General features: G+C 41.9%; 1 protein-coding gene across 3 annotated transcripts in view; it reads right to left on the reverse strand.

The window, feature by feature from the left end:
• Nek7 (NIMA-related kinase 7) overlaps positions 1-27,766 on the reverse strand; it is a 127,446-nt gene that overhangs the window by 95,209 nt on the left and 4,471 nt on the right. The window lies entirely within an intron of this gene.

The raw sequence follows: 27,766 nt of genomic DNA on the forward strand, positions 1-27,766 counted from the left end.
AACCAGATGGCTATGACACACAGAAAAATCAAGAAGACAAGCCATTCAAGAACTCTTTCTCTCTGTTCATGCTTGGTTTCTGCATGAAATAAGCTAGTACAAACCCTTCCCTGATATAGATAGATAGATACATAGATAGATAGACAGACAGACAGACAGACAGACAGACAGATAGATAGATAGATAGATAGATATAGAGAATAGATAGATAGATAGATATAGAGATATAGAGATATAGATAGATAGATATAGATAGATAGATATAGAGATACAGATAGATACATAGATAGATAGATAGATAGATAGAGATAGAGAATAGATAGATAGATACATAGATAGATACATACATAGATAGATAGATAGATAGATAGATAGATATAGAAATACAGATAGATAGATAGATAGATAGATAGATAGATAGATATAGAGATAGAGAATAGATAGATACATAGATAGATAGATAGATAGATATAGAGATACAGATAGATAGATAGATAGATAGATATAGAGATACAGATAGATAGATATAGAGATATAGATAGATATAGAGATATAGATAGATATAGATAGATAGATATAGAGATAGATAGATAGATATAGAGATAGAGAATAGATAGATACATAGATAGATAGATAGATATAGAGATACAGATAGATAGATAGATAGATAGATATAGAGATACAGATAGATAGATATAGAGATATAGATAGATATAGAGATATAGATAGATATAGATAGATAGATATAGAGATAGATAGATAGATACATAGATACATAGATACATAGATAGATAGATACATAGATACATAGACAGACAGACAGACAGACAGACAGACAGACAGATAGACGTTAGTCTAGAAACAAGGACACCCCTGGAAGCTTCTCAAAAGCATTTAGCCTTAGAATCAACCAATGTGAAACTCTGCAGTTTCCCAAGAACATGAGCGAGGACCAAAAGTCTTAAGCATCTCTGACAGTGAGTTATGCACTTTGCCTTCATCTAAGCAAGGCCTACAGAGGAAAAGAAAGGTATCTCCTGACAACAGAAGCAGCAACAGAGAAATCCAGCGAGGCTTCTATTAAAAGAAATAACCTGCATCACTGGAAAACTTTCCTTGCATGAGTATGTTAGATTAGGAAAATGCTCCTTTCAAGTAAAGGAAAACACCCGCTCTTATTCAAGGTCAATTCCAAAACCAAATTAAATCAAGGCTTTTTCAAAGAGCTTTTAGAGCCTGTTCTTCTAAACCGCATTGAAGCCCATTCCCCTAACCCCTGCCATGAAGCCTGAGTTATGTGTACCCTACTCTCCTACCTCCAGGCATGGCAGAGGGCACATTAAAGAAGCATGCTCCTTTGTGATACAGGGATGCTTCCCTTCAAAACCTGTAAGAGTAGGTTGGCCTCTTGCTTTGTCTGTCAAGGCAGAAACCCCCACCATGTTGCATGGTGTGTCTGGTGGTATCAATACATCCCCTCCCTGAAGTAGGACACCACTCAGTCAACCCTCCTGACTTCTCCCAACCTAAAGCTAACACTCCAAGAGCATGGATTTAAGATGTCAGGTGCATACTGGTATTCAGAGGACTCTCTGAAAGGCTAACATACTTGTTACAACTGAGTACCACAATGGAACCAAATGACAAGTTTTCATGCCAACTCTGAGTAGAATGTACGCTGGAATTTCTGTGAACATATATAACACTGGGAACCCTTGAGGAACAAACAAAAACTTCTATGTATTTTTTAACCAATCTTCAGGAGCACAAAGCTTAAAACTAAATTTATATTTTCACCTGATTCCTTTTTAAATAAAATATTGTGCATTTGTGAAAATGAATTATTACAAAAATACATATAGGAAAATTTTGTATCTAATAAGAGCATTTGTTTCTATAATAACAATGTAAGCGGCTTAACCATGTCTAAGTCATTTAAATGTAACCATTTCTTGAAAGCAATTATGCTGTTCTAATTTATAGTGGTTAGAGCTCACAGGTTTTTAAAAGCTTATCATCTAAGGCTATAGTAGCTTTTTGGGTATAATACTAAAGATAACACTGCTATTACAGAAGGAATGGGTGAAACTGCTTTACGCTACTAGGCCCAAATAACTCAGAGTTTAAAGCAAACCTGCCTTCATCTTAAAAGGCAGGATGTCTAAAGAGGCTTGCACATGGGTCATGATATGTCTGTTCCCAGGCTAAGAAGCTGTACACAATTTGTGTCCTGGAAAGAGCTTTCCACCCCAAGTTATAAATACTCGAAAAGAAAAGATCACCTGGAGAGTCTGGTCTCACTAACCATAGTCTGAGCGCTGTGATGATCCTCTCAGCAGTTCCCTGCTTGCTGTTCGGAGTCAAGAATGATCCTTGGTCCTTTCCACAGAGGAGTTACAAATGCCCACTTCTCCATTGTTGTTCTACAAGTAACTGTCAGGCTACACGGCATCAGCAGAGACAACTGGGCTTTCACAGCAAAAGCGAATAGAAGGCACAGGGCTAGTTTAACTCATCCCCTACTCTCTTCTTCTGTTTGACAATAAGAACAGTAAAATCTCAATCCAAGTTTACATCCAAGCCACCTGCAAATGGAACAAAATATCAACCAGGGTATCTTTCCTGCGCAATTGCTAATGGGATTTTGAAAACTCTGCAGAGTAACAAGGTACTGCAACTTTGACAGCATGCAAATGTTACTCACAACCTCTCCTACTCAGTCAGGCACCATTGGTTCAGGGTGCTAGAAGCAAACAATACAGAACTGAGGTCTGTTCCATCACTTCCAGGTCAAACCTGCACCGTGTACCACTTAACCTTTCAAGTGCACCAAATTCCTTCTCTGCAAAATCCTGAGCATGTCACAAAGTCCTGACACTCAGTGTGACATAAATAACCAAGCGTCTTATTACCACTAAGCGTTGAACTCAAATGCAGTACGATATTACCATACCATTTCCTGTTTACTGTTCGGAAAAAAATATATCCCTACTATATTTTGGCTGTTTATCTTACTAACAGCATCAGGACAGCCAAGAGCTCCAGTAAAGGCCTCATAGAGTATAGCAAACTCCAAGGTGTAACCTCCCACTCCACCTGGGCCCTTTCTGATAAATAGTGACACAGCCCAGGGACTGCAGACTAGAATCACTAAGATGCTCTCACTCCAAGGGTGGAGGTTTGCAGGGTGCTTTCTACAAGAGAAGTGAGTGCTGAACTCTGTATTCCTCTGCTATAACCCAGCTCACTTCAAGCACAAAGTACCAGTCAGGCCCTGGTGGATAAAAGTACCAGCACGTAGGAGGCTGATTCTCCTGCCGCCTGCTATGCTTGCAACAACTGTTACCCTGATCTACCCAGCTACAGTTGTCACCTATGAAGGTGTGGCAAGCCAATGTGCTAAAAAGCCATTTCCTGTTGAATCCTGCTTCTCACTGCATTCTGTGTGAAGTCTGCATTCTTCCCTGGTGGGGGGAGGGAGGTGAACCAAGCAATATGCTAAGATAAACAATGACAGGATGGAAATGTCTTTTGAAAGGCCTAATCAGGGGCCATGTGGGGTATGGTATTTAGACATGGGTTCCCAAGAAAGATGAGGGTGATGGCCACCAAAGAAATGTGATCTAGAAATTGAACTATGGAAATCTCAAAGCGAGCAGCTAGCCGAAGCCAGAGCAAACCAGTTCAAACTCAATGTGCTTCTAGAAAAGGAGGGACTGGGACTCAATCCATCTCTGTAGATGACCTGAACAGGGTGGTAACTGTAGAACTCATGACACGTTAGCTAGTCCACTACCTAATGCTGACATCTGTACCCTGATTTGCCAGCTTTAAAGTAGCAACTTTCAACCTTACACTACAACCCTGCTCACGCTGCGGTGACCCCCATTCATAAAATTACTTCCTTGCTACTTCATAACTATAATGTTGCCACTGTTATGATTTGTAATGTAAATGTCTGATGAGATATCTGATCTGTGATGCCATGGCTGAGAACTTCTACTTTAAAGAGAAAGAGAAAGGAGACTAGAAAAGAGACCAAATCCTCCTCATGCACTAAGACTGCAGAACGAGCAGAGAGGGCATGGCCAATCTATATGGCTCTTTGGGATCCTGATTCTCACAAGGCTATCTTGCCAGTGTTTCTTGAAGGCCAGACATGTTTTAACAATTTGGAGAAAAAAAATACTTGCACAGAGGCAACAAGACTATACAGGGTGTTTCCTCCCCAAACGAAGCATCAGAAACAGCACAGGATTCCAAGAGAGAAAGCAAGAGTTTGGGGTTTGTACTCAGTGAGGATACTGAGACGTCCAGCATTTGATTCAAGTCGCTGCACTGGCAAGAAAACTACAGGACACTGGCAGCCTGCGGTGGATCTGCACCAGCTGAGCTCTGCTCTTGTCCCTGGTGCTCAGGCTCCTCCAAAAGCTGGAGTGTGACTGAGCCAACTACACCAGGTAAGTACAGCTACTGAGCCACCGTGACTATTGCTAATAGCCATTTCTTGGTCCTTTGGGTACCAGAAGATCAAAGTCGGTTATCTGCAAGCGGCTGAGGTTTCCAAGACAGGCTTTCGCACTAAGGACAGGAGGCCTGACTTCTGTTATGTGCAGATTCTGAGCCATGGAAGAATCCCCCTCAGGAGTGACTTGGGTGCACTATGTCCACGATAGCATGCGAGCCTGTAGACTCCAGGAACAGGTGGATGTTTTAGAGCAGATGCTGACTCATGTGATAGCCTGGGGTAGCTCATCAATCTTGATGAGTTAACAGAGACAACCTATCCAAGAATTTCTCCAGCATCACAGAGGCTACCCTGAGTCAGTAAGGAAAAATCACCTTCCAGCTCCTACATTCTAAACAGCAGCCTTGTACTGAGATGGACTATCTGGGTACTAAAATAGCTAGGGCATATTATCAGGAGCAAATGAGGCTTCTGTTTCCTACAGAAATGAAATTCTTCTGTGGCGAAGGGGTTCATGCCCCAGAATAAACAGTGAGAAATGGATCCTCACCTTAGAGCATCTAAACCCCTTTGCACAAGCCTCATTGGTAATAACTAGCCTTAAACTACATCCTGGCTTAAGAGAAGGGGTATGGACTAATACCACTGGTCAGATGGAACAATTCACACAGCACATAAGAAAGGACCCTGAAGAATTACCTGATATAAAACGGGCCGTGCTCTCAGGTATGTCACTTTGGTTTGATGAATCGGGAATCCTAGGGAACATGGCTGACGACACTGCCCTCCGACCCCCTTGTATTGATAAGGCTTCACTGTGTACTTGATGAAGCAAATTAAGTGGATTCAGTATTAGCACCTGACAGGATACCTAGTCCAAGCTGTAGGTGGGGGTGGGGTGTTCACTGGAAAAATTTAGTTATATTGAGAATATACACATGGGCGAAGAGTAAACCACTGGCAAAGCTGGCATGAACCTCCCATCCCAACCATCCCTGTACATCCTCACCAAGACTGCCAACCTCTCTGGTACCGTTGCTCCATTTCCATAGCTTGTTAGGCCAATATGTAAATGTTTGCTACAGAAACTAGATTTCTACTGTGAGAAACCTGATGCCGGTGTGACAAACTAACGCTGCTTCAAAATGTCAAGCTCTCGGCCTTGGTTGGGTTCTTCTTCTGTGAGCAACTCGGTTGAAGTACTCACTGATCCAGGCCGGGCCGGCCTCATCTCTTCACAGGCTCAGGGCCTGCGAGACATGGTGATGCTTGTGCTGTTGGTTCTACCTTCATATAAACTGCCTCGTTCTGATGCCACATTTATCTCCAGCCTGCCTGTTTGCTTAGTCCGCTCCTGAAAGGATCGGTCCTCCTTCCCAGCCCAGGAAACCCACAAAACACCACAGAAACATAACAATCTGTTCTGTACACAGTCTCCAGGAGCTACAAGGCTTTAAAGGAAATTACCATAGTAATAAGAAGGTCAACGATCCTGAACATTTACTTTGCAAGATTTAATTCTGTTTTGCCAAACATTTCAGGTACTCACTATGTCCTAACATTGCCCGCCCTTCCTAGTTCAGCTTAAGTCAAGTCATCATTAGAAAGAAGACCAGACCACAGAGAGGGCCCCAGCAGTTGCAGGACGACAGCCCATCATCGTCTACAACTGTAAGGTCAGAAAGATGGCTGTGTGACTACCTTTGTTGCCAAACAATCCCTGCTGTGCAGGTGGTGGACGAAAAGAACCGACACTCACCGGAGGCCTCTGACCTCTCCACACGCACTATGGCATGACTGTTGACTGAACTTTCACTATGTACCAACTAGTATGGCTTTGGAAAATGGAAATGACAACTAATCTCAAAGACAACCAGCAACCAATCATCTATCAAAATGAATGAGTCTTTCCTTGTAGTAAAACACACACACACACACATACACACACACACACACACACACACACACACACACACACCATCTACTATATGTACATACACATACATACATACATACATACATACATACATACATACATATAAAATGTGTTTCTTTTTTGACTTAGGCAAGTTTAATGAAACCAGTAATAAGATTGCCTTTCTCCTTGGTCCCTTTTTTCCAACGTTATTCCTTCAACGCCTTGTGGTTAATACTTAAACATCTACCACACAATGGTGCAGAAAAACATAAGGTAAGTCATATTAGGTGAGGAGGGATTGCTTTCTCGTCAAACTCAACAATTTACAGCTTTCTATGGCTGCATCTTCTAGGTGACATATCACGGCATAACTGTGTGGTCTCCATTTTTTAAAAAAAAAAATACAAAACTCTACACAAGAATTAATTTATACCGCGCGGTGCGGTGCTTGCAGGTGTGCTCCGTCCTTGGAGCACTACCATTAGAGTGAAAAAGTTTTCAGAATATTTTTAATGTTCGAATCAGTTTGGGCATAATTAAGAAGAAGCCAATGAGAGAAACAAAAGGGAGAAATCTCTTTGAGCTGTGTTCCTTTTCTACCTACAGCAGCAGGCTCAGTGGGCGTCAGAAAGTCAATGCTGTGAAAAGCGCCAACAGTGATGCTCCATCCTCAGCAGCGTGAGATTTTGTAAGAAACAAAGGCAGCTATGGGGTTGGTCTGAGCGTCAGACTTGCTTTAAACATACATATGGTTGTTAGGAAAAGTTAGCTGCTCTAAAAACCCTTCAATCTACAGTGGCGTCCTACCTGCAAGACATGCTAATGCAATGGTGGCACAAAGCCTAGGATAGGAATAATCAAACACTAAGAGATCTGACCTAAGGCCTTACTGCACCAGATGGTACCCATGCCTGACGCTACGCAAGTGAGCAAAGTGACCAAGAACCTGAGACTGGATAGCCCAGGAACCTAGGGTAAAGTCAAACACAAATGAGTCAGCTCAGCCACCGTCAGGAAAGCTTCCTCCTGCACCAAGGAGAACTAATACAAAGGTAATATGCAGAGAAAGACCTGGAAGACTCAGTCTGAGAAGAGGTGTCTCCACCAAATCCCTCCCCTGAGGACTCAGGGCACCTGCAGACAGAGGAGGGAGGAAGAGTGTACAAGCTGAAGGAGATGGAAAACCCCAAGGAAACCAGGCCTTCCAAACACAGCAGGGCCCAGGCACACATGAGTGCTAAACACTGCAGGGGGGCCTGCACGCTGAGCTCACGGAGGCTGAGGCAAGCACACACAGGGCCTGCAGGGATCTGCACCAGATGGGGTCCTAGAGCTGACAGGAGAAGTGGACATGACCCTAAGGAAGAGGCTATGGCTGAAGCCACTTGTTAATGAGAGCTTAGTTTTCTCCAAGAGAGTCTCCATGGGGAAACAAACTACCTTCAAGTGTCGGCCCCATGCCCCATGTTCGCAATAGACAGAAAACGAACTCAGCTAGATCTCTGAAGGTTCCTTGTCTCATAACGTGTCAGAGAGTTTTCTTTTTTCTCCTTTTTTTTTTAACCCTACGGTTCCTTGGCATTTCTGTCATGGCTCCTGGTTCTGGGTCTAAGACTGTGAATGAGCAGACCTCTCTGTATCTGTGTTGGTTTTCTCTGCTTTTTCTAGGGTTCTGTTTCTTCTTCTCGTTTTGCCCTTGTCACCATGGTGGTTCTGTGGTGTGTGCTGCACTTCTAAATGTCAGTAAAAATGGCTCTAAACGTAAGCCAATTTTCATTTAGAATTCCTAGGTTAACTATTAGCCACATGTCTTCTGGATCTTTTAAAAGATCTAGGAAAACAGGAAACAGTGACTATATAGATAGTACAATTATTTTAAATGGAAACTATATTCTAAATTGTCTAAGAATGACAAGGCAAAATCTGTCTCTCTGTTGTGAAGGCTGACAAGAAGTAAACGAAGCCAATCAGCTGAAGAGAGGAAAAAAATCATCCATTGTCTATTTATAAAGATGACGCTCATTCAAAGTCATAACCAATTACTACAAAGAATCTCCAATGCCTGAATCAGTGAGATATTAGGCTCATTCACTTATAACTGATCAATAAATCAAGTCAACTTGGTATGCTCCCTGGAATACTCTCAGAAATTAATGAACATTAAACAGCAGAATATTAATGAATATTAACAATGCATTTTTGACTCTAAACTCTCCCATATGTGTATCTCACTGTAAAATCTCTTTAAAGAAAACTATTAAGTAAGCATCAAACCTTTAAGCAGCATAGGCTCCTCCACTATACATGATGTCCAAGGTGGGTCCCTACACCCTGATGCCCGTTTGTGACACTGTTTAGGATAAAGTGGAATAAAGAAAACTTTCCTTTTCATGACTGGTGAACCGCTGTTAGGGTTCCAAATGACATTAGACCTGTAAACACACAGTTTGTCATGCTAGCACTGTGGAGCCAACAGTGACATCACCATAGGCACACAGTAAATAGGCAGGTGTTTGCCAAGTGGATAAAAAACGAAAGCCTCCCTAATCCCGCTTCGTCTCAGTGACCCTGAACAACATTGGTGAAGACTGTCTGTAAATGGTACCGTGCACTCAAACAAGAATGGACTGACAACCTGCCAGGTAAGCAGCACCGGTCGGGGACATCATTACCTATAAACTGCCTGCCACTATAACTCAAAGGTCATCAAGTGTAATATACAGAGGACATGAACAGTAGTAAACTGCCTCCAGGTATGCTAGGATTCCTTTGGTTGGTGGATATTCACAGCATGCTGCTAGTTTCCTAAACGAGATTTCTTTCAAAGACAGCACGCACGTTGACCACATTTAGCCCACCACATACGCCGTCTTACTCCCCTACAACACTGTTTTGTTTAACATCTTTCAATATCATCCACAATCTTCAGAATAAAAACTCCTAATTCTTTAACCTGGTGTTATGGGCCCTGATTCAGGCAAGAGAACTTTACTTGGTTCCTTCTGTGAACCAGTATTGCTAACGAGGGAGGAGACGAACAGCAAATGGGCCCTGCTGTGAGACTCAGAACCTCAGGGAGCAGTTTACAAACCTTCTTCTACCCAGAGGAGAGCCAAGGAATAGCAACATGTTGAGGCTCCCCTCAACAGGCTCTAAGACTGGTTCTCAAGCAGTTAGAGGGCAGGTTTTCAGTCTGCAAATACCATCCCATTGGCTACTGTAAAGAGAATTTATCATCTCATGTCCAACCACCACTGCCCCCCCCCCCCCCCAAAAAAAGGCCAAGTCCTGAGCTTCAGAAATCTCAGTATCATTTACCAAAACAGTTCCTTTCAACGCTCGGGACAAATGTACTTAGTCCCAAAAGGGCTTCGACGGAGACCCCGCCTTCTCTACTGCCCATGCTCTGACAGACTCTCCGCGCTAAGGCCTTTTTCAGACTGTTACATGGCGCTACCAAGAGGGATTATGACAGCCTTACCAGCGGCGTCTGCAGTAGAGCCCTCTGACTCTCCCATAACGCCTGGCACGGTGCTTTTTCCACAATTAGCCTTCCTGGAACACAATAAGCCACTGTGGGTTACCGACTTTGTTATGTTTTGTTCAAGTGGTCGGCGAATGCTGTGACCAGGGACTCGGCGTGAGACAGAAAGCACAGTTAACGGCCCCTAAAACCTGGAAAGCAGAGGCAACGTCTGAAACTTAAAATCCCAGCAATGCCTTCTCTCAGATTACCTCATTATTGGTAATACATACTGAAATTAAACGCCCAAAGCCTGGCAAAAAGAACGACTCAGAAAAACAATTTCGAATTTTGATCTCAAATCCATGGAATTAGTCTATAATGGGAAAGCAAATATATAAAGTAATATGTCTCCTTCCTTCTCCTTTAATATTAAGCATGCACATCCATGCTATGTGACCACTTCACAGCCTAACAGATTAAAACAGGCTTCTCTATCTAGATACACAGGCTAACACAGGGCTACTTGGCTCCTCAGCATTAAGAGTTAGACAAAAGAAGAAAACCCTAAATGGTAGTGAAACGCTAAAGTATGTCAATAAGGAAGTTCATCATTGAGAGCTATCACTGCATGCATCTCTAATTCTTCTGGGATTTAGTCTTCCAGTTAAAACTGCTCAATACACAGAACTTTCTAGAAGCTGATTGTTCCAACAGTCGCTACTGGCCTGTCGCACTTGTTCACCTTTTAATTATTTCATTCTATTTCTAGAAGAGATCGACCTGAACACCTACCTACATTTTGCTCAACATACTGAACTGTATAAAGCCGTCTTAAATGCATGCTTATCACTTTTACATTAGAGGAGAGAAACAACGGTAACAAAGTGTAACAGTGTTTGATTAACTGGTAAAGTTTAATGAGTCGTCCACATCCACCGCCCACCCTTAACTGTCCTTTTTAAGGAAGTGTCTGCTTTACTAGAACTTAGTTATTTATAATACACAGTGAAAGCAAATGCTTTGGCCCTGGCAGCGAGAGTATGAGTCAGGAAAGCAGGCGTTTTAAATGTTAGTAAATTACATTCTCAATGTAAACTATGGGCTAGTCTGTGGGCGAAATAAATGGTCAAGTGATTGTTTCTCATGCAAGGCAGTGGATGAGACTAAAAGTTCTACAAACCTTGGAGTTTCCGGCCTCACATTTGCAGCTGCTCTGCTCCTTGGCGGCCCCAATGTTACTTACAAAGCGGGAGAAGGCGGGAGCTGAGATAGGGCAGACTCCATCAAGTCTAAGGGTTTTCTCTCTGAGATGCCTGACCATTCATTCTCTCGGAACCTGAGTTACCTCAGTATCAACTGAAGCTATCGGATGACATGGCCTCCAGTCCTCTCCAGTCACTAAATTCCACCCAATTTTAATTTCTTCGTGAATAATAACTCGTGCCCCATCAATGAAGTTCATGGACATTCTGAGTCAGGCCGGGGTATACAGTGCTGGGGGTCTGTTACCACACAGAGCACAACCTTAAAAGCGATGTGCGGTTAATCCCAAAGGTACCCCTCCGGTAAATTTTTCTATGAAAAAGAAAATTTATCGGTTAATTTGAAGAATAAAGTTTTCTATTTTCTTAGTACAACCTAATAAACATATGGTTGACCTCACGAGAAAAAAAAAAAAAAAGCTAGTGTTTAGTTTTAGCTCCATTTGTTAGGTTTTTTTTTTTTTTTTTTTTTTTTTTTTTGGTCCTAAACCATTTAAAGGTAAGACAGATCTCTAAAATTTCAAGTTATACTTAGTTATCTTAGCAGACATGGGCAGTTCCATATAGTTAAAGTTAACGAGCAAAGTGTGAAAAACAGATTGCCTCAGTGGAAACACTTGTCCCCTGCACCAACGCCCCCATTCTTTTCTTACACTGGCACGAGGTCCATCACTAAGGATATATATTTGGGATATATATTTAGGGATATATATTTGGAGCATCACTTCATACAGCTTTCCAGGCAGTTTTCCTACTGTAAGTCAACACTGGAAATGTGTGTACCCTAAGTCTATTGTTAATTCACACTTTAATTTTCAGGCTGTATTGTTGTAATTCATTTACCATGGCTCTGAATGTTTCCTCTGAATTAAAATGATAACTTCTTGAGCATATTCAATGTATATTCTCCTGGTGATTCTTCCATAAACAAAAACATCAATCCACAAACATCTTCTGATTACCTCTCTACAGGACTATAATTTGCTTATAACAACTAAAGTCATAATTATCGGCAAGAAAATGTGTCCAAAAAGGAAGAAATGTGTTAAGTGATAGCAAGATTATTACTTCTGGCCTTGGCTCTACGACTCCTGAGGCTATCGGGCTTAGGAAGTCCTTGGGCCTGTCTCCGTGCCTTCCACATGCTCCCGTGCAATCCTGCATGAGACAGAGAGCTGGCCCAATCCTGGGGCAAACTGTTATGAAGAAAAGAGAACTCATCCAACTGTGCTCATGGTCTCATGGACCTGCAGTTAAAAAAGGCCTCGATGTACATTCGGAATAAATTAGAATAATAATGTCAACATCAAGATACATATTATGGCATGACTGAATTACTGATGAATGTAAAGACTAGAATTTAAATGTAAAGACTTTTAGATATTAATGCAAGGTTATTTTTGAACTGAAAAACCATATTAAAAGTAGACAAAAAAAAAGTCTTCACGTTTCCCTACCACCTTGATTTCTAGGGTTTACAAACTCTTTCTTTATATGTATTCTTCCAGCAAAAAAAAAAACAAAACAAAAACAAAACCACAGATTGTTTTATCCGTCTCACAATTTTCCACAGGCAGTTCCCGAAAACATCCCCACAGAGCGAATAGAAAATAATTACAGGTTCCAGATAAGATATTCAAAGGAGAGAAGCCACAATAGAGAGTGTACACACACACACACACACACACACACACACACACACACACACAGATAGAATGAGCCGAGCTGAGAGTGCACCGGAAGCCCCTTCCTGGCAGGAACAACTGCAGAAATCTGCATATGAACATTTTTCTCCACCTCTTCAAAGCCACAGGTCAAGGGTAGGGTTTCAAGAACTATACAACAGCGCCAAGACCACAGAACTTTGTGTTGAGTTCAAACCTCAACCACATCCTGGAAAGTTACAGGCCAGTTTCAGGTCCCCAAATCCCCTCACTTTCTTGTACATCCACTTCTCTTCTATGAAGTCGCCTTCGGCGTCCTGTATCCTGAAAGGCATACTCCTTCAGTGCTCAAGAATCTTTATGAATATCTAGTCACTTAAGGAGTATGCCATAATTAAGTCCATCTTAGGAATTCAAGACTTGTTGGATCATAAACCGACTATAACAGCCTGTCCTAAAGAGCATCTATTTCAATTCTGAAAAGCCTAATTTACAATTAAAAAAAAAAACCAACCAATAGGAAAAAATTGCATTTTTTCTAAAGTCTATTTTAATCTTAAAATTATACAAGGCTATAATACAAATAATGATTTCACTTAAATACCTAGACCAATGAAGTCCTAGGAAGTTAAACTATAGCAATTAAGAGCACAGAGTCAATGGGTACGGTGGTGCACAGCTTTAATCCAAGCACCGGGAAGGCAGAGGCAGGCAGATGTCTGAACTTGAGGCCAGCATGGTGGACAGAGCAAGGGTCAGGCCAGACAGGGCTACATAGAGAGGGAAAGGAAAAAAGAAGAAGAGGAAGAGGAGGAAGAAGAGGAGAAAAAGGGGAGAAAGAAGAGGAGAAAAAGGAAGAGGAGGAGGAAAAGGTAGAAGAGGAGGAAGAAAGGAAAGGAAAGGAAAAGAAGGAAAGGAAAGGAAAGGAAAGGAAAGGAAAGGAAAGGAAAGGAAAGGAAAGGAAAGGAAAGGAAAGGAAAGGAAAGGAAAGGATCTTTTAGAAAGTCAGACTTATGTGAAATTAAAATATTAAATTGACTGTATCCCAGGTCAAATATAATCCTTGTGGGGGTTTTTTGTTTTGATTTTGTTTTCTGGGTTATTTTTGTTTTTGTTTGAGAAAGGGTTACTCTGTGTGGCCTTGGCTGGCCTTGAACTCATAAAGATCTGCTTGTCTCTAACTCCTAATTTCTGCACTTGCTGAGATTAAAGGTATGTGCCATCCCGAGCCAACAATAAACTCAGTGTTTAAAGAGGATTTCTATTTTGTTTGTTTCTCAACAAAAAGGAGTCAAAACCAGACCACCGTATATGTTTCCCTGTTCCTCTAAACTTGGGGTACACCTCTTACTAAACCACAGGAGTCAACGAGCCACCTAACTATTTCCTAATCCTTATTTGTGCTCAGATGTACTCCTGGTCATGATTATGGTAAAACAAATCATTTCATTTTTTGTTTCGTTTTATTACAAATGTACATAGATCCACAAAAACTAATGTGGTAATATAGTTACAAAAACGACATCTTTATCAAGTTCCTTTATTTCATGGATTGCTTTACTTTGAGGGGTCACAATATGCCATGGGGAGTCGGGGGCACGTGGGGGGCGGGAACAAAGGAAAGCTCTCAGGAAATTCTCTTCCCTGACCCTGTAGCTCCTGGAGATAGAACTTAGGTCCTCAGCCTCAGTACCAAGTGCTTTAAGCTACTGAGTCATGTCTCACGGGCTCCGACCATGTTCTACTGTTTTAATTCTACTACGGATTTGTAAATTTATATTCATGTTTTACGAAGCCTGCTTAAGAAGTCCAACCACCCATAACTTGTTAACTGGTATTTCATAACCAAAATACAAAAGGGAAGCACCCATGTCGAGTGAATCTAAGATATTGAGCTACCAGGCTCCCAAAAACACTGAAGTGCACTGGAGGATGCCCAAAGATGGCTTATGCATCCTTCTCCAAACTGCTCTGGCTATAAATTTCTATTAAATCGAGATTATTGCTCTGGGAAAGTCTGGTAGTCTAGTGGACGTGGCTTGGTGAATATATGATCAAAATGTTTTCTTTCTGTCCTAATTCTGGCAGGTTTTAGTTACAGCAATTCAATAGCCTGGACCAGAAGCTCCCTCTTCAGTTACTATAAGAATTTAAAGCACAGATTTAAAAACCAAAGCTTTACAAATGTAACTGTGAAGGCAGCTCACAGGTCTTTCTTTGCTCCAGTTATTAGAATATTAACTTAGTGAGTCCAGCTATTACAGTGCTACTTCTCAGGGCGCTGGGCAATTTATAAAGTAGGTCTTCAGCCTTGTCTAAGGACTATCCTCATTAATTCCACTTTAGAATTCATACTGCTACTCCTCTGTCTTTTCTGTTGTCTGTTCCTTATAGATATTGGCCTAATTCTTTTTTTTTTTCCTCCCTGGCTTGATTGTTTCCAAGAGGATGTCTCCTGAATTCACCCAGCTGAGGACTGTTTGTTTGTTAATCAAAATGGTTAACAAATCCATCACTGTACCACGATAAATGTTTTATTTGCACACACTATTTTTATCTCCTGCCATGGGGGTCATGTCTTCTTGTTTTGATCAGATTGAGCTTTAAAAAACAAGCATATAGCCCAGCCTCCTTATTGGCTATTCTACTAATGGTGATGGCGAGTTTTTGGAAGGCCTCCTTCAGCAGCACTTTCGCTCATTTTAGAGGTTGTGGAAACTGATCCTGAAGCCTCTTCCCTGTTCCCTAATACTCAAATCTCAGTTGTCAGATTAAGAGCATTCAAAGCGCAGCCTTTCTCTAGAAGCTTCTGGCATTGTGGGGCATTTCTAGTCGGGCAGAGCGTCTGTTGAGTGTCCTGCACCTGGACTTATCCCATGCTCATCCCCAGAGCTTCTGTTCAGAGACCTCCAGTTCCCAACTACCTCTGCACTGGTACACTTGCAAGAAGTTTCTGAAGGCTCACGTGCAACATACGTCTCTCTAGTCCTTGAAAATGTAAAGTTGTACACATAACTCTCTTAGCCATCGCCCTGCTTTCTTCAGATTACTGAAATGACGACTGTTCCGTGACTTTTGACATTTTGTAAAAATAAAAAGACCACTTTCACCCCTTAGATTTCTTGATGCAGAGTCCGGTTCTAGTAACTTGGTTTCATCAGTCACTGGTGTAGAATACACATGTGCAGCTGTTACTCCATACTCACTCGAAATAAGGCAGATGAGCCAGGTGAATCCCAGATGAAGAGCACGATGAGGAAATGCTTTTTATCTATTTTATCATTTCTATACAAAATGCACCTTTTGCTCCATGATCAATAAACAAGGCTGCTGATTCTTTCGCTCAGGTTTCCTTTAACAGTAAGTCCCTTGATTATTTAAATCAATAGTCATGCATTTTCAGTGGCACGGAGTCTGCCTCCTACATACTGATGAGGATCAAACCTGTAACTCCTCAACACCATTTGGAACTGCTCTATCTATTCGTCCAATGGCCCAAGTACAGTGCGTCTAAAGTCTTTCGCTCTAAAGCCATTCAATCCTGTATGCCTTTTAGTGACTGCATTCAACAACCCACATAATTCCCTGGGTTATAGCAATCCTATTACTTACGCCCTTACCTTCATAGACATCCTTAACTCATACTAATTCAACCTCCCAAATCTCTCTCTCTCTCTCTCTCTCTCTCTCTCTCTCTCTCTCTCTCTCTCCCCCCCACCCTCCCTCCCTCCCTCTCTCTCTCTGCTTAACTCAGACCATGTCACTCTTGCCAGTGCTACCACCTGTTCATAAATCATCTGGTTTTGGTCATAATTCCTACTCTATGTGCTCATTAAATATATACAATGTCTTTATCAGTGTTCTTTCCCCACAGAAATACTACTACATCCTGGCCTTAATATATAATTTATATATTCCTTCAAATACTAGGTTACTTCAAACCTACATTCCTCTGACACAGGTTGCACCATGTTATTGAATGAGCCTTTCTTAACTAGCTAGCTGTCACAGTCAACCTCGTTCCTTCCCAGATAACCCTTTGTACTAGTTTGCTTCTGTGTTAATGTAATTCCAAACTAAACAAAAGCAACTCGGGAAGGAAAGGGCTTATTATCTTAGTTATAATCCATCAAAGGAACCCAAGGCAGAAACCTGAAGGTAGGAACTAAAGAGGAGACCACAGGAAAGCTGTTCATTCACTTGTTCTTCATGACCACTTTAGCTCATTTGGTTTTATACAACTCAGGACCACCAGCCCAGGGGTGGCACTGCCTATAATAATAGAGGTGAGCCCTCCTTTATCAAACATAAATCAAGGAAATGCCCCCTGAAGGCTTGCCCAGAGGCCAATGTGAGAGTCATTTTATTTTCTCCACTGAGCTTTCCTCTTCCCAGATGACTCCAGCTTGCATCAAGTTGACAAAAAAAAAAAAAAAAAAAAAAAACCTAGCTAGCACACATCCCGTTACCATCTACTTTAATGACTAAGTTATCTGTTCATCTGTGGTCCAGTCCTTCTACTAAACATCTGAGGCAAGAACTTCTTAGAAGCTGGATGTTTTGTCCTCATTTGTATACCTCCAGTACACAAACTCTAATAAATATTTGAATAAACAAAGTCAGAAGAAAAACAGTGATTATAGAGAGTACTGGTCTACCAGTAGGACACTGAGCGCACATTCACACAGGCATCTAGCTTGAGGTGATTAAGGGCAAGGGGCCTACTTCTTTCTCAGCTGTTCCTCATTAAAGGAAAGTGCATTATGTCCAGGTGCAATACAAGATCCCGAATTTTCATCTCAGGAGCAACAAATGCAAGCTATCTTCCATGCAAAAGACCACCGACTAAGTTTGTGATGCTTCAACAAAGTATGAAATAATGAAGGGTGAAAGAGAGCACCGTTTCCTCTGCTTATTGTTACACACTTCTGAAAAACAAGATCCCTATTTGGATCTTTAGAGAAAATTAACATATATGTCATATATTATATCAATATATATATATGATATATCATATATGATATATCATTCATCTATCTATGAATATATATTCATAGATAGACAGATACATATATGTTGGTAGGAAGGTAGGTAGGTAGTTAGGTAGGTGGGTGGGTGGGTGAGTGGGTAGATAGGATAGGATAAGATAGGATAGGATAGGATAGGATAGGATAGGATAGGATAGGATAGGATAGGATAGGATAGGATAGGATGGGGGTATCTGGTTGTCAGTTTAGGTTAACTGTAGGCAGAGAGACCACTCATCTGACCCATATGCCAACCATCTGCTCACACAGCAACAACTAAAGCCTGGTATTCTTGCTGTCGTGGCAAATAGACTGACATAAAGAGTTCGGATGAATGTGCTAGCTTGCTTTCTACTGCTATGATCGACACCAGGACCCAAAGCAGCATGGGCAGGAAAGAGTTCTAAGACTTACAGGCCATACTCCATCAAAGGAGGTTAGGAAGTTGGAGGCAGGAACTGAAACAAGGTCCACCCCACTCCACCCTGCTTCTTTCACTACCTTTCTTATGCCACTCAGGACCACCTGCCTAAGGTGGTACCACCCACATCCAAAATCAATCATTAAGAAAGTGCCCCAGAGACAAATCATCAAAGGGTAATCTGATGAAGGCATGTTCTCAAATGTAGTTGTCCCTTCCCAGATGATTCTAGTTATGTCAAGTTACACACACACACACACACACACACACACACGCACACAAACACACTCACAATCCAACTAGCATAATGAGTAACTCGGACCCATCTCCAAACCCGATGATTAAAAATGTTCTACTGAATTTGTTGTACTAAAGAAAGCATACTACTGAGTTCTCTCACAACAAAGTTGCCAAGGCCCTGTGGAATGCAGGCAAACAGCTTAACAGCACTTGGATTCTTATGAATTATGTATTATGCGGCCATTTTTTCCAACAACCTTTGGTCTGAAACAAGCACTCACTAATAGAAAAATTATCAAAAGGGCAGAAAACACATCTGTCTAAATAAAGAGGAAATGATAACATCTCTGAATTAGTACATGCTGTATTTTATGCTTGTGAAATGTTTAACGGCCTATGACTATTAATTTAACATGTTTTTGCGTGCCTTCTGATCCTCCACAGTTCTTTTCGCTTTACATACTACAGTCTACTACAGTGCATAAAGTAGTTGTAAACTCTTTCCCATCCATTCACTGGATGCTCACAGAACCCGGATAAACAGTCCCTGGCTAAGAAGACAAGCTTGTGCTGCTCTCTTCAGGGAACATTTTCATCAACCCTGGCCCAGGCCCTGACAACATTCTTAGGACCTGAGTCACAGCAACAGTCTATTTAATGAATAATTAGGTTAGTAGGACATAATCAAAGTTTAACCAAATGAAAGGCCAGTTTGTTACTTTCTACCAAACTTTAAGCTTTCTTTGTCTATCCCACAATAGGGGCACACACACACACACACACACACACACACACACACACGATGTAATAATTATAGTTTTTTATTTGTTCTTTTTTGAAAAAACTAAGCATGTCCCCAATGCAAATTAAGATTAAAAAAGAAAATCCGGAGCATTAGTACTCAAGTGGCGAATTCAGCTAACTTCAAAGAAAATTGCAAATTAGGAAAAACACAAGCAGATATCACATGGAGACTCCTAATTACACAAACTATCCTTTTAATAGCAGGATTAAAAAAAAAAAAAAAAAAAAAAAAAAAAAAAAAAAAAAAAACCAGTGCATGTGCATGCGTGCGTGAGTGTATTCTTCCTGGAGACCAGAAGAGGGCATCAGATCCCCCGGACCTAGAGTTACAGGCAGCTATGGACCTCGTGACCCTCCCACCCTGTAACAAGGGCTCTCAACCTCTGAGCATCTTTCGGGCCCCACAGCAAGACTTGTTAACATATTTATAGCCATGCCATACAGTACATTTTAAAATTGGCTTCCTGAGAAAATAAGTTCAACTGTTCGCATATTATACTTCGGAATTGACTATGGATGGCAGAGGTTAGCTTGGGAGCTGCTAAGCCTGCTTCCAGCAACATCTGCCCAATTATTGTATTGCTAACCTCCATCATCTTGCAATTGTCCGCTTGCTTTTCTGGGCAAAGACCAGAAACTAACGCCAAACTGTGAGTGCAAGTGTGCACCTTTTAACAAGCATACAGATATAAAATGCATTTTCTCCAGAAAATTCATTCTGTGGAACCCTGATTGTATGAAGACATTATTCGATAAGGATTTGCAACTTCAAAGTAATATGGAGGAACAACAATGTTTTTTCTGATGAAATTAGTTTAAGCTATTCTAGTACATTAAAGACTTGAAAGGAGTCAAGCCAAAACTTGAAAATCTTGTTGTAGTTGAATAATGTTTAATTTTGTAATAGTATTTTAAATTTAATTCTTTTTACAGCTTCATACATGAGTACTGAATTCATACGATTTCCACCCTTCCAAATATTCTGTGTCCCCAAACACACACACACACACACACACACACAGCCTCCTGAGTCTATTTATGGTGCTGCTCACATGTGTGTATGTACTAAGGGCTGAGCGCTTGGGAGTGGATAATCAATAAGGGGGCTCTGTTGAAGATTTGTTTGAACATTCAAAATGGAATTACATCATTGGTATCCAGTTAAATTACTATCTGAGCTTTCTGAACCTATGGAAATCCATTGTTCTGACAACAGAAAACTAAAGGGTCAGAAAGATGTCATGGACTAACAGTTTAAAAACAAAGATTTATTAGGGACAGGAATGACAGTATCAGGTAAAGAACTCACTTTACCTTATATAATTAAACCAAATTCAGGCAACAAGTTACCATTTAGCTGTCCCTAGCATCCATGAAGACCGATTTACCTTTCGACAAAACTGTCCTTTTAACTGAGCTCAGACGGAAAGGGCCTGGAACACCTCTTCTCCACATGGGATCCACCACTGCCCCTCTGTGACACTGAAACTGGCTGAGCTCTGGACCACGCCCTCTGCTAAGCTCCGAAAAGATGTAACTCACTGCCTACTGTTATCAGTTGGATATCAGCCATCTGACAAACACCCCCAAAGATGTATCTCTCTCCACACGCCTAAAGAGCCTTTTATTTATTCATAATATGTTTAATAAATCAGCTTCAAATTAAATAAATCTGACTTGTGGTCCGGTTTTAGCCTATGGCCTAATTCCAGGAACTTATTCACTTTCTATCTTACTCACACTTCTAATGTATCTAATGACCAATCCAGCCAGAGTCTCTTTTGACCCCATATCCTTCCTGGTGTCAAATCCAAGTCTGATATACATAACACTAGTTCCTAGCTCACCCAGTTCTCCTATCAAGGTCCCTGAATGCTCAGACGGTAAGCACTCCCAACAGACTTTCACCTGATTCATGGTGTACCGTTTCCTTCCCACCTTACAGTGTGGATGGTGCAGGAGCATGTGCCTGGCATCCCTGCCTTCCCTGAAACCAGTTGCTCAATTGTTCTGGACATTTGGTCTCTCACTGATAGGACCTGCCCAACCCCCCTGCTCCTTACAGTCTCTGGGAAACAGGCATCTGCCATTCCCTGAATGGCCAGTTCTGACAAGAATGGAACCCGGCTGTATCGGAAACACAAAAGTGTACAGGACATGATTCACACCTTCCAGAAGCTGACATTCCAGGAAAGACAGGAGGGCAAGCATATCTACAGTAAGAGAGCTCTCCAGGCCAGAAAAAGAGGAGCGACGACTCTACAGTCTTCTGTACAATACTGAGCAGAGGCTTAAAACATGAAGATTTTAATAACTGAGATAGAATAGCTGAGGCGTGGGAAGTGTATAAAAACATCAAGGGGAGAGTAAAGACAGAACAAAGGGAAGGGAACATACAAGTCAGCTTATCCAAAAAAGCATATGCTGTCATGGGTCATTAAAACAAGGGAACATAAAAACAAACCTACAGAGATAGGTCAAGATGTATAGACAGGTCAGCATATGTAGACAGGTCAGTATAGACAAGTCAGTATATGTACACAGGTCAGTATAGATAAGTAAGTATATGTAGACAGGTCAGTATATATACACAGGTCAGTATATGTAGACAGGTCAGTATATATACACAGGTCAGTATATATACATAGGTCAGTATATATACATAGGTCAGTATATGTAGACAGGTCAGTGTATGTAGACAGGTCAGTGTATGTAGACAGGTCAGTGTATGTAGACAGGTCAGTGTATGTAGACAGGTCAGTGTATGTAGACAGGTCAGTGTATGTAGACAGGTCAGTGTATATAGACAGGTCAGTGTATATAGACAGGTCAGTGTATGTAGAAATGGACTCCTCATTGAAAATAAGTGAGCCAGGCACTCCTATACATGCTAATGGTTAATTTACTTCTATACATGAAGCTGAAGTACAAAAAGCAGAAGGCTGGAAATCTGCTTCCACCTGGAACATAAGTCTTACAGATTCACTGTGTAGTCTAAATATGGCAGCCAGAGCCCAAGCAAAGCACCTCACGAGTTTTGGCAAATACGCTTAGCGTTGGCAGGAGGAGCAGGCTGTTTAGCCATCGTCCTTGCATAAACAACCCACAAACCAGACATTACCTAGCAGCTCTTTTTACCTATAACCAGTAATCATGCACAGGTAAATCGTAATGTTTTGTCTCCTTAATTCCAACCTAGAGGAATGCTAGTCACCTAGGACGCACACTGCATGCCTCCAGTTTTATGATTCAGAATAATCTGCACGACTGAACAGCACGGGAAGTTACTCACCTGTCTGCCTTTCTCCTATCTCTCCCTTTCAATGGAATCTTTTTTCTTCCTGGTTTACAACAATGGTTCTATTTCTGTACCGATACCTCCCAAATGCCACTGTGGCATGGGATTTTCTTCCTCACTCCTATTATGGCCCTTTCCCTAGATGTCACCAGTTCTGTCCACTTCAGCTACAATCCAACCAGCTCTAAACTTCTCTGAGAATGGAAGACTAAAGAAGCAGAGGAGAAAAATGGAGGAAAACTTAGAAACAAAGGCCATCTGACTTACAGGGCCATCTGACAGGGACCAGGAGGCTCCAGAGATCACATGCTCTGTCCCTGGCCAACAGGACTCCAGAAGAATTCACCCTGATTTGAAACTGGCATTAGCAGCAAACTGCGTACGGCCAACTATTTCATCTTTCAAACATTTTCAAAATACATGTGCAAAACAGCCCGCAACGTTTTCAAGGCAGAAAGTGTGGAACTTCCACTGACCTCGTGGAGAATCCTAGAATGAGGCCCTGCCCACTGGAAGACCATGTTCTAGGAAGCTGATGTGTTACCACTCAGTAACTTTATCAGTCCTCCATCTTTCTCACCCTCTTCTTCACCCATACCTGAGTCAGTACCTACAGAAGCTCTCCCCAGGGCAGACGAGGAACTGGGCTCCATGACTACGCAGTTAGCTTGTATTGTCCAACCCTGCATTAGGGGTATGACACAGTAATGAACCTGTACTTAGTCCTCTCTCTGATAGAGCATCAAGCAAAGGGGAAGGGGAAACAGTCATAAACAAAAAGGAGCTACAGTGTTCATAATGTATTCATTTAAAACAGAAATCACTGGCAACAGCTTTCAAATGACCACATTGGCGTCCTTAGACAACAGATTTTGTATTCAAAGGCCTGAATCTGAAGACAGGGAGGGATGACTGAGGGAACCCAATCATCAGTCACATGTTATCAAAGCACTGAGGGGAAAGAAGGCAGTCATGGAAAAGGTGAGGAAGAGCAAGCTACTCAACCTAATGTTCTTGACCGACCGCTTTCCAGCATGGCCAGACATTCAAGATGAAAAACTCCCGGATATAAGGAGGTAGGTCTGGAGCCTCCAGAGCTAGAGGCAAAAACTCTACAGGACAAAGCAAGGATAGTTTGCTCTTATGCAAAAAAAGAACAAGGCAACACGGGAGCAAGGGAAGTGGTAAGTTTTCACACTGAGCTACAAGCCCTGGAACAATGCCAGGGTAGAGCAAGGGGGGGGGGGGGGACACGACAGGAGCTAAAGCTGGCACATCTGCTTTTTTTTTCTTTCACCTTATCTGAAGTGGAATGTTTCTCTGCTTTGCTCAGTTGTTATTTAGAAAATATTTATCTCCTTTATTTAGTAATGTATAGTTCATTTCTAAGGATGAGTTCAAAATACGCATCGATATTTTGAGCTGAGACGTTGTTTATGTACTCTAGGAGCTTCTGAATGCTAGATGAAAGCTAAGCCAAGACACTGCACACCTCTGATAGAAATCCTATCTGCAACAGGGAGGAATTCTAGTTGTAATAAAAAGAAAAAGATATTACAGCAGAGCGTTCTCTGTTGGTGGTGTGAGGGACCCCTGCTTGAGTCATCCACACCATGTACTGACAAGGCACATTTCCAACACAGAACAATCCATCCCATACCAAAGTTCATGATCATCCAATCAGAACTTCTAACACAGGCACTCCGAGGGCCATAGCTTGAGGAAACAATTTTGAAGAGCCATACAAATTTTTCAATTTACAATTTACAAATGAATTATGTAAATCTATAATTCACTATTTAAAGGAATCGTGAGATCCCATAGGATTGATCTGATCCATTTCCACTTGACGAGAAGTCAAGTGTCACCACACAGGGGACACACACAATGAATACACCTAACTCAATTTCTAAGAGTAAATCACTGACTAAAGAAGTAAAGGAAACCAGCAGTGTTTGGTGTCTGAAACACAGCAAAAAAAAAAGAAGAAGGGGAGGAGGATGAGGAGGAGGAGGAGGATGAGGAGGAGGAGGAGAATGAGGAGGAGGAGGAGGAGGAGGAGGAGGAGAATGAGGAGGAGGAGGAGGAGGAGGAGGAGGAGGAGGAGAATGAGGAGGAGGAGGAGGAAGAGGAGGAGGAGGAAGAGGAGGAGGAGGAGGAAAAAGAAGATGAAGACTACAGTGAAGACGAAGAAGACGAAGAAGATGAAGAAGAAGGAGGAGGAGGAGGAGGAGGAGGAGGAGAAGGAGAAGAAGAAATTGGCAGATGCAAGTATGAGTGGCTATTTTAAACTTTCAATATACTAAGTAACAGTGCTTGACTTTTACTAATAAAGGCATCTGACCAGACAACCTGTGACGACCCAGGAACACTGACTTTTCCTGTCCTTACTAGTAAGGAAGGACTCCTCCCTAGAACAAGCCTTCATACTGGCCATTTCTTCTTCCTTAAACCTATTTCAAAGTACAGACAGAGCATCAAGTCCTAATGTTTCTCTGTTTTTTGCTGTAACAGAAATACTTCACAAGGGCACACTTCGGCATTCAGGTATCTGCTGACTGAATAAAGTGTTCAAGGTCTTAACATGGAAAGGGGACAGCGTTACCTGTCTCTCAGCAAATTTTTGCTGAGCAAACAGGAGCCACCAACAAAGCACAGAGAATTTGCTAATTCGGGATGAAACACACATGCTGAGCATATATCATCAGGACCTGTGAGGCTTACACAGGCTTCACCACTATTAGAAAGCAAAGAACAAGCAAAACACTAAGCTGTCCATCAGGAGAAACGGGATCCAATGAGATACAGCTGAGGAGCCTGCATCCTTGGCTTTTAGCTTATTCCCACATTCAATGAGAAGTCTCATCCAGACTTTGTCAGCTCCCTTCAACTTCTGAAAATACTTGATTCTAGCAAGTTAGGCTTTCGCAGTCCCCTCAGGGAAACTACAAAATAATAATGTGAAACGGAAAGCTGTGTTCCGGAACATTCATTTCACTGTTTCAGTAGAATACTGTTCCTATTACAAATGTATAAAACAATGCCCGTCTTTATCTCTAAAGATACAGCCCTTACACAAGCTTAAAATCTGCCACTATGGACAAAAGCCTCAGAAATTTCAAAATCCTTCCTATAGCAAAGAATCTAAGGAAAGAGTACAGAAAAACACACTGTCACTAAATTTTAAGTGCAAGGAAGATTAGAGGTACAGTGGGTTGCAAAATTAGGTCCTCTGAAGAGACTCTGAGAGGACAAAGTACAATTCTATAAAAGTGAAGTGTAAGTCACAGTGGAGACCCTAGAATGTAGGAGAGGCCGGGAACATAATAATATCTACAGAGAAAAGCTACAGGTACTGTGTAGATTGAACCCCCAAAAAATCACAATATAACAAATGGCAGGGCCATTGTGGGGTTATCTAAGCCCATGGATGTTGAGAGGATGCTACTAAGGGACCAGGTGCTGGGTAGGGAGCTCCAGAATTTGTGGTTTGCTCTCCAGGTTTCTCTTGGAGTCTTTCCTTACTGGGCCCCATCCCTCCCATTTGAATGACGCTTACTGTGCGCCATTGTATATTGAATACATATGACGCTGATTTTTCCATTTTGCAGGAGCTCACAGCTAAAACTGGACTTTTAAGAATGCTGGAACTCTGGAGAATGAATTAGACTGAATTGTGAGAGAGCTGTGAACTTATGGGAGTCCCTTCAGAATGTCGTAGTTTGAACGTGAAAAGTTCCCCATGGGTTCATGTTCGAATACTTCATCTCCAGTTGCGGTGCTGTTTTGGGAGACTACATCCTTTGTGACATTGAGTCTAGCTTCTAGGGGTAAATCACTTGGGGAAGAAGAGCATCTTCAGACTTAAAGTCTAGCCCTGCTCTTGGCCCCCTCATCTGTTTCCAGCACCACTAAGTTATGAACAAGCTTTATCACACACTCCTGCCAACCATGCTCAGGTGCCTCCCATGACTCCTCTGACACTAATGACTGTGGCCTCTCAAACTATGAGCCAACATAAACCTTAAGTTTAAAAAGATGTGGCTATTAGTATGCCCTTATATAGGAAGGCACAGCTGCAGACATACAGAGAGATGCTAGCATGCGACAGAGGCAGATTAGAGCGATACATTTATTAACCAAGTAAAGACAAAGTCTGCTGCCAATATTGGAAGGAGAAGGAAGGGGAGGAGGAAGAAGAGGGGGCAGAGGAGAAGGGGAAAAAGGAAGGAGAGGAAGAGACGAAGGAGAAGGAGGAGATGAATTCCCTAACCTTCACAGAGAAATTTGCTCTCTAATGTCCATCCTTCAAAACTGGAATAGAATTGGTCCAAGATGTTTTATGCTGCCAAATAGTAGTATGTTAAGAGACTCACATAGGTATAGCATCCCAGGACTCAGTGATTCCAGGTCTATAGTGGGAAAGGCTAGGGTTCAGGTCTGGGGCACTTAGGGTAGTGACTTCCTCCTTGATGCAGCTTCACTTTAAAAAAGAAATCATTAAAATGCTATCTCAAATGTGCAAAGCATTAAATTATAAATATGGAAATCACAGGGCAAAGGGAAAGGAGAATTCAAGCAGAGGAAGACACAGCTGCCAACCTGTGAGGCGCCCTCATCAGACAAGGCCAGGCCAAGCATGATCGGAAGAGTCTGTGGGCTATTTCTGTCCCCTGAAAGTTCCGTGAATAGAGAAACAGAGGAAATGAAACCACCTCGAGGCACCGACCATTCGGCACTCACAAAGACTTCTCATTTACAATTCAAAGCAAGCAGATGAGAGTCGGAAAAACCATAGTCTGACAAACTCCACACAGGTGATTTTAAAGCAGAAGAAGGAGGAAACACACAGAGGGCGTTGAGCACCGTCTTCTCCACATCAAGGTAAACAAAGCAAAAGAGAATACCTGTGCAGGGGGCTCAGGTAAAGATGTTCCCTGTAGCTGAAGGCCACTGGCCACAAGCTCTAAAATGCCCAGTTTCCACCTGGCCTCCCAGAGGACTTACCAAGTCGAAATTCCTACAACCAAGATCCACTCCCGGCCGGGGTGAACAAGTTCTGCTGTGTGATTTGCAAAGGTGTTTCATTTTCCACTGCATTCCCTGCTTCTCCAGAGTTGCACCTCAGCCAGCCCAAAATTCATTCTTAAACTAGGAGGCCCTACTTCTCCCTGTGGCCACACGCTCCTTGACAACAG

The sequence above is a fragment of the Rattus norvegicus genome, chromosome 13, assembly GCF_021556685.1.
Source record: "Rattus norvegicus strain SHRSP/BbbUtx chromosome 13, alternate assembly SHRSP_T2T, whole genome shotgun sequence".
Classification (NCBI taxonomy): Eukaryota; Metazoa; Chordata; class Mammalia; order Rodentia; family Muridae; genus Rattus; species Rattus norvegicus.